Source organism: Bidens hawaiensis, unplaced genomic scaffold (genome assembly GCF_021521415.1).
Source record: "Bidens hawaiensis isolate Kalapana, Puna unplaced genomic scaffold, B.hawaiensis_p1.1 tig00019807_1, whole genome shotgun sequence".
NCBI classification, from domain to species: Eukaryota; Viridiplantae; Streptophyta; class Magnoliopsida; order Asterales; family Asteraceae; genus Bidens; species Bidens hawaiensis.
This window is the reverse complement of record NW_027493010.1, coordinates 7,366-15,534: the sequence shown is the minus strand read 5'-3', so window position 1 is coordinate 15,534 and position 8,169 is coordinate 7,366. Positions and strand designations below refer to the sequence as shown.

General features: G+C 36.2%; 1 long non-coding RNA gene and 1 pseudogene across 2 annotated transcripts; one reads left to right on the top strand and one right to left on the bottom strand.

Moving 5' to 3' along the window:
- Positions 1-2,601: 2,601 nt before the first annotated feature.
- Positions 2,602-3,386, top strand: LOC143559318 (large ribosomal subunit protein eL37x pseudogene; annotated as a pseudogene). The gene is made up of 3 exons (XR_013139913.1): positions 2,602-2,746; positions 3,076-3,177; positions 3,257-3,386. The product of XR_013139913.1 is annotated as a large ribosomal subunit protein eL37x pseudogene (transcript).
- A 3,242-nt stretch (positions 3,387-6,628) lies between these two features.
- LOC143559319 (uncharacterized) lies at positions 6,629-7,839 on the bottom strand. Its single transcript, XR_013139914.1, has 2 exons — positions 7,720-7,839; positions 6,629-6,835 (listed from the first exon to the last, which is right to left on the bottom strand). It is a non-coding gene; the product is annotated as an uncharacterized LOC143559319 (long non-coding RNA).
- Between the last annotated feature and the right edge of the window lie 330 nt (positions 7,840-8,169).

Genomic DNA, 8,169 nt, shown 5'->3' with positions numbered 1-8,169 from the left:
GATCAGTTGCACATTTCACTTCCCGATTTTGATATTAGCGGGTTCTCTAATAAAGACACCGCCCCCCTAAAGCCCAACATGCTTTGGCGAGTGCCCTTTATAGTGGAATCATCCAGAATTTGGAAATGAAGTTTGATTTATCCCCTCGTCAGAAAGCGGTGTTTGAGTGTCTTCGGGGCTCCTCGGGCTCAGGATTTCATAAGTGTTCTCCTTATTGAAGGATTGGGCCAACATATGTCGGCTTTGGAGTACCGGGCCATCCTGAAGTATCGATTAATGATCCCTTTGTTTCCGGTAGATGAGCCGTGCCCGATTTGCCGCAAAGGTTTGTTTTTGATTCTTTTGGCGAGCATGCAGTTCATTGCAAAGAGTTGCCTGGGTTTAAGTACAGACATGATTTGGATAGGGATGTTCTATGCGATGTTTTTAAACGAGCCGGAATTTCAGCTAAAAAGGAAGCCCTTGTAACTTTCATACGGATCCTCAAGAAGGAAGATCTACATTACGACCGACCGATATTCTTATTTTTGGGTGGGTAGGGGGGAACACGCTTGTGTCGACCTCACAGGAGTGTCCCCTCTTGTTGGGCTTAGGGACAATGAGTTTGTAGCAGGCCAGGCAGCATTAAAGGCGGCATCGGGCAAGGTTGCAAAACACGAGAGAGATTGTTTGGAGAATCAGCACGTGTTTATCCCCTTTGCCTTTGACACTTTTGATTTCTTAGCTCTGGATGTCGTGGACCTTTTGAATAGGGTTCAGAAAGTTGTGCATAGTAACGTATCGGCTCATAAGAACCGAAACTTTGTTTTTAGTAGGATTGGGTTTGCTATCCAAAAGGGGTTGCGGCGCAGCTTGTTGCCCGCTTACCTGCCACTTCAATGTAAATCATTTGGATGTTTCTAGGAAAACTTATATGTAACAAAAAAAAATAGACTCATTTTGTTTTATTTTCTTTTTTGAACAACTAGTTTATTTTCATTCAAAATCCCTCTAATATTGTATTTGTAAATATTTGAATTCATCACTTACAATTTGAATGACCAAACACCATATCATTAAATCATAGGTAATGTGTTATTTGCAGACTCGTTTTATTTCATTACTCGAAAATCACTAGTTTTCGTATTTGAAAAAAAAATTACATAGCCATAATAAAACTATAACTAGAGGTGCACAAAAAACTTGAATCTGGAACCATACTCGAAAAAAATTCGAAACATGGTTTTTTTATACTCGGGTTTTTAGTACATGAACCCGTATCTGGCCCTACCCGTAGGGTATAGTTATGGTATGCATTTTAGTACTAAAACCGTACCCAATTTGTACCGGTAATTCCCAAAAACCGAAACCAAGTTTTTCATATACACGATCTGTACTTGCAAAACACCCCAAAATAGTGCAATCCATTAAAAATACAAAACATATACCCGAAAATAATATATTTTTTTCAATACCCCAAAATAGGGTATTCAAATACCATGTTATATACCCGACTTGAACCCAACCCGGGTATGTCCAGTACCCGATTTTCCAATTTCTTGTTATACCCGAACCCGATTCCATACCCGGAATCAGGTATTTGAACATCCGATTTATGCACCTCTAGGTAGAGGTGCATAAATCGGGTATTAGAAAAACCGGGGCTCGGGTATAAGCAATAATCGGGTTAGGTTCGGGTCGGGTATTGGCTTGAAAAACCATACCCTGTGTACCGGGTTCGGGTCGGGTATTGAACCGGGTCTTCAACACCCGGTTATTTGAATACCCTATTTCCGGGCATTGAAAACTCCCGTTTTATGGGTTTTAAATACCCTATTTTCTAGGTATTAAAAAAAACTCATTTTCTACAGCTTTATCCTGTCAACAGGCATACTTTATTTTTTTATCCTAACTCCATTTTTTTGCATACAAAGTTTATTCAACACATATATAAACAACTAAACAATGATATAAAAAACATATATTTTATGTCTTTTCAGTTGTTGTTTGATATATCAAAAAGTGTTGCTCTAAACAAGTATTTATATCATATATGTGCTCCAAAAAAGATCTGTTGGAGAACGACTATAGATATGTGGGCAGGTGCACAAACACTAATATCCGGGTATGCAAAAAACCCTGTTCGGGTATGCAAAAAACCCTGGATTTGGGTATAATTAGAACCGGGTTTCGGGTATACCTAGAACTTGGTTTCGGGTGTTATCGGGTACGGGTTTCAACATTGAAAGTCATACCCTATCCATACCCTACGGGTAGGTCGGTTCGGGTTTGGGTATTGAAAACCGGGTATTAAAAAAACCGGTTCTGGGTTTTTGTTTCGGGTTCGGGTTTTTTGTTCACCTCTACCTCTGGTAACTATATATAATACAAGGCGGGCCAAAGGAAGCCCAAAGGTTACTGGGCTATTGAACCATTAACTGAAAACCCTAACCCCAGCATATAACAACCCTAAAAGCATATTCAAGCAGCCGCTTCTCTCCTCTGTCTCACATCGCAAGGGTTTTGGTTTTCCGAGAGATGGTAGTCTGATAATTAATCCATCAATCCATTGTTTGATTATTATTTGATATACAGTGTTGTTGGATTGAATAATAATAATAATTTTTGCAGGGTAAGGGTACGGGTAGTTTCGGAAAGAGGAGGAACAAGACACACACTCTCTGTGTGAGGTGCGGCCGCCGCAGCTTCCACTTGCAGAAGAGCCGATGCTCTGCTTGTGCTTATCCCGCCGCACGTCTCAGGAAATGTAAGCTAACGTTTTTTCTTTTTCTTATCTAACGTTGTTTCTTTAATTTTAGATGATTTGTTGCTTAGTAGAAAATGAGTTTTTAGGATTTTGGTTCGGTTATCACTAATAAAGATCTACATTTATATGCTCACTCACAATGTATTGATTTCTGTTTTGACTTTTGGGTGTGGATTAACAACTTATTACTGCTTTGTTTTAAATTTCAGTGTTAGTTTGAGCTTTATTGTTTTCTAAAATAACTTTGTTGATCTTATTTTGCTTGCCAAGTGTTTATAAAGAAACACTGTTGGCCATAGTTTTATTGTTAAGATGTATTTTTGATACAGACAACTGGAGTCAGAAGGCGCTTAGAAGGAAGACTACTGGAACCGGTAGAATGAGGTACCTTCGTAACGTGCCTCGCAGGTTCAAGAGTGGTTTCAGAGAAGGTAAACCTATCCTTTTTTTTATAAAAACTTACTAGTTTGTTTCTGAGGATAATGGATTTTGTTGTTTTTATTTAAACAGGCACTCAAGCAACCCCAAGGAGCAAAGGAGCTGCTGCTGCCACCGCTTAGGTTTGAAGGAATTTTGAATTATTGTGTTTGTTTGCTTGTTATTGCAAGTGGGATCTTGGTGTTTTAATTTTTGACATGGGAGACGACTTTATATTTATGCATTCTGCACTCTTGAATTTTCTTGTTGGTTTAAGTCTTGTTTAACTTTTATGATGACAACTATACCTTCATGCGATCACAGTTTGTTTTGTGTTGTTTTCTCGTGAAACAGAAAACAAACCGTGTCCAACGTGGGCTGTTTTGTTGTCCGAATCAAATCTATAACTGCGTCACGGTATTCCAGTCATGGGAGTTGAGCTTGTCGTAACGTACTGAAATTGGGTATTTCAGATAGTTAAATCTATTTGGAGCCTATTGGTTTACTGTACTTATTGTTGAACAACAGGTCAACTTTAAAACAAAGTTTTCCTGGATATAACTCTTAGCAGCTTCAATTTCGCTTACTTGTGTCCACCACAACGTAGACCCTTGTATTTTTTAATGTCTTTCACTGATTTTGGCTTGATGATGGACACGATCAACCTGCACATGACATAGTCTGTTAATCAAATTTAGTTAAGATTAACAATTATAGTCTATCTTAGGTGGCCTGTGGCGCTTATTCTTTCTACTATTATCAGTTATCATCATCATCCACGTCTGCAATTTGGAAAGTTCTTATTGCAAATCGAACTTTGAGTCGTAAGTGCAGTACTCGTAACTGGATTTCAGTCGCAGCTGATCAATTTGGTTTTCAGATGTGGTATATTAAAACAAGGTCATCGATTCGACCACATGGTGAATCAAGCGTGTGAGAATGCTATGAAATGAGAAATATATTACTGCCGATAAAGCGAACAACTTGGCCAAGGCTGAAGGATTTTGATAACATGAATTGGAGTTATTTTAATATTAATATATGAGATTAATAAAAATAAACAGAATTGGTTGAAAATTAAGAGTTAAAATAACTTCTCCAATTTCAATAGATTTGGACTCGGCTCAAGGGCCTCAAGTTGGAAACACGACAAACAAAACTACAGGTGATTATCGGTCCAATACCCAGACCAAGGAAACCATTAATGGGAAAAACACAAAACCTAGAACCGGACCGTATTATAGTGGGTTGGTTATGAAGACAGTTCAAGACGGGTTTATGAAGAACTGTTTATCGGCAAAACTGGGCTGCAAATTCAATATACATAAAAACCTTAACCAAACCGACAAAATCCCAAGAAAACAAAGCACAGTACCGACTATTGGAAAGCCCTCCTAAAATCACTAAGTTATATAACAAATGTAAAATACATACCAATTTACTGGTTGGGGCAGGCTATGCACTTACCCAGACCAAAACAGAATAGTTTCAATGCGCAGAACCGAGAACCAAACCCCTTTGATACACGGGTTCCAACCCGGGAACTGAGATTAAAAATATAAAAACGACTGGATACAAATATCAGAAAACCTGAACCAAAATGGCCCCTGCTTTGGGTATGCCTTCTACATTAGATTTAAGTATATACAACATTTTGGCATTTGTATTACAGCCAAAAAAACAAAAACTTGAAGATGGTAGTTTAAAGGACATTTAATTACATACTGTCAAAAGAGAATAAAAACTAGCGCATATTCAACGCCAAAACCTGAACAAAGATCGGGTAGCCTATGTATTTTCACTACAGATTTCTGAGTTTTTAAAAATTCTCCTGTTGTTTGGTTGGTATTATAACTGAGCTAGCTTTTAAACTGCATAAATATTTTTTTTTTTATTCTTTCAAAACATAACATACTTTTAAAACAGTTAATCAAAACAAGATTCTAAGGCGCTATATAACAGCTGCAGATCCATAATATCATACATCAAGCTATTTAAAATCAGTATGGTGATAATTTTTATGATGTATATAACTAAAGATATAATTACTTCTTTAATTAAATGGATTAGTTTTAATGAGCAACAGTGCATATTTCTGATTTTTGTAGAAAAGTATACAAGAATCCTTTTAGAAGATAACACACTTTCAAAAGGTTAAGAGTGAAACTTGTTTAGAACACAAAATTCAAAGGGTTGATAAACAAAAAAAAAAGAAACATCATATAATAGCGAAAACTCCGTAAGAGCATACATCAAACACAGTGAAAAGCTGAAATGCAAGGTAAGATGAAAGAACCAACATTTGCCCATGAAAGAACTTGTATTGGATCATCAAGTGTTGTCAGTTTCTCTATAAAGGCAACATGCTTTCAACATAACACATGACCTGATCGAACAATAGTGTTTCCGACAAAGGAAATTGTTGTCCCGGAGTGAATTGTAATGATTTCATACATTTACTCTTGCTGTTATAGACAGGTACACTTATCACATCACCAGTCAACTTGCTATTTGTGGATAAGATAATCTTGTTCATATCAATGGAACCTATAGAGAAAGAGAGATCTAGCTCGATCAAAGGCTTGGGGAACGTAATGATTTCTTCGACCCAAATAAGGTTTTCATAATCTTGTAATATCCATATATGCATTTCCTTATTTTCCACCACATGATAATGACAAATTAATAACTACTATAGCCATTGATTTTTTACAATGAAAGGACCATCTTCCAAGACACGATCATGAGGATGAGGCACAACGTCTAGAGGAGTTTTAATCAACGAAAACATCTCCGTTCTCGGGTCAAACGCCAGAATGTCAATAATGCATGCATATGTTGTCCTAAGGGCAGCCAAACCTCAATGCTGCCCTCCCCCATGCGTTTTAGCCACATCATTACAGACAGGGTAAGGGCACCCGCGTTGGAGGCCATGCTATTATATTGTGAGATTAAAATATTGTATATTAGAAAAGTATTTAGCGGGAAATAATTTTATTAGAAATGGTTGAACCACAACAAAAAAGTGTGTTAAATTTTAGTTTTATGAATGTTAAAATTACATCAATCTTTTTAATTCATCTTCTTTATTCAAATGAGGAACTACTGCTTTATTAACCATTCAAAGAAAACCAAAGATTTTGATATCTTCCTTGATCTTAAAGATACAGGTGCAATGTTGTTAGAAAGTTGTATCATTTTTAAGTCACCACAAGAAATAATATAGTCATCAACACTGGTCTTTTACAGCACCGAAAAAAGAAAACCAAAAATGAAACTCGGCTTACCTGCTGGTTTCTTTCAGACAGGCCTGGGAGTGGTTATATACTTTAACGACAACTCGATGAGGCTACCAAAAAAACTGAGGGTCAGTACCCAACCCACCCGGATATCCACAAGTAACACTTTTGTCACACAATTTTCTAATTTGGTTGTTATTAGGTGCAGGCAGATTAACACAAGCAATAACAGTGACAAAAACAACGGAGAAACTTTTCAAAGCACCACAAAATATTGTAGTTTTACATTATTCAAACTTAAAAATCAAAACCAGCCTACAGCTTTCTCATCAGCACAAAGAAATATTTGAGCCAGCCATTGGAGAATGAATGAATGTATTCAATTTTCTGGAGTTGGCTTCTCAAAGAAGGTCTTCCTCACCCAATCAAATGGCTGAAATCCACAAAAAACACATTGATTATATATATTTGTTAACAACGTAGTAAGCATTTGACAAAAACAATGATCACATAAAATCAACGGTTTCTCATCATAAAGTAATCAAACATCAACCGACAAATTAATGAAAGCGAGAAGCAGAGGTGTGCATGGTTTGGATTGGTATTACCTCATAAAATAATTTTGGTTACTAATAATGTATAAACGATCATCGATTCAGTTTTTGGTTAAATATACAGCACCACTAGGCTTCATTTTCGGGTGTCTTACATAGGTCTCTTTTTAATATGAATTTAAGCTTTGACAAAAAGTAGATTTAATAATACATATTTGAGTCTAGATTCTTGGACTTATAACATTTGTTTAATATTCCAAAGAAAAAAAGAAAACCATATTTAGGTTATGGCACTAAGTGTAGCCAAACCATCGGTTATTAACTTTGTCCAGTTGAGTTTTGTTGGTTCAATACATTACAGGTTCAATTATTCAGTTTTTCTGAAAACGATTTACACTGTAAATTAAGTTTGTTCTAATAATCATGTTCGTGAGCGTCCGATACTGGCTTGTTTGATTAAGTTTGTTCATCACTTTTTAATGACATTTCCCATTTCTAATCTTATCAAGAATTTAATCAAAACGTTGTTTGTGTTGGTGAAAACAAATTCATTTCCGTCCAGAAAACAGGAACAAGAAATTTGGTTCCATGAGGCGTTCTATTACATATAATGAAATGAAGGATTCACAACGGTGGTTCGTTTGTTTTCAGATATCGATTTACATAACTAATTTTCAACATATCCGTATCTGGAATATTAATTAATTAAATCAAGATCCAGATCTACAGCCTTACGATTATTAATTAATTTAACAAATCAAACCTGAACGATCCAAACGGCGGTGGTGAAAGCGGCGACTCCCCAAGCGGCGGCTGCCTGGACATCGGCGGCTTGGGGTCGAGCTTTCGGCTTCACCAACTTATTAAGTGCAGCAGCGCCTCCTCCGGTCATCGTTTCAAAAACCTAGCAATACTTATTATTATTATTATTATTATTATTATTATTATTGTTTGGGACCGATTTGTAACGATAACTCATTTCCTCAATCCTCCCTTCTATAAATACCATAAACTATATTGACTAATTTACCGCAAAATTATAATAATAAAAGATTATTTATTCCTATTTTTTATAAAAGAGAAATATTCTTTAAATGTTTATTTTATATGTTGCAGAGAAATCCTCTTTATTTTAAAACACAACGTTGTCATTTTTCTACTTACACCGCGTGTTTGTCGTCCAAAATCAAATACTGTTACTTGACCTCAAGTA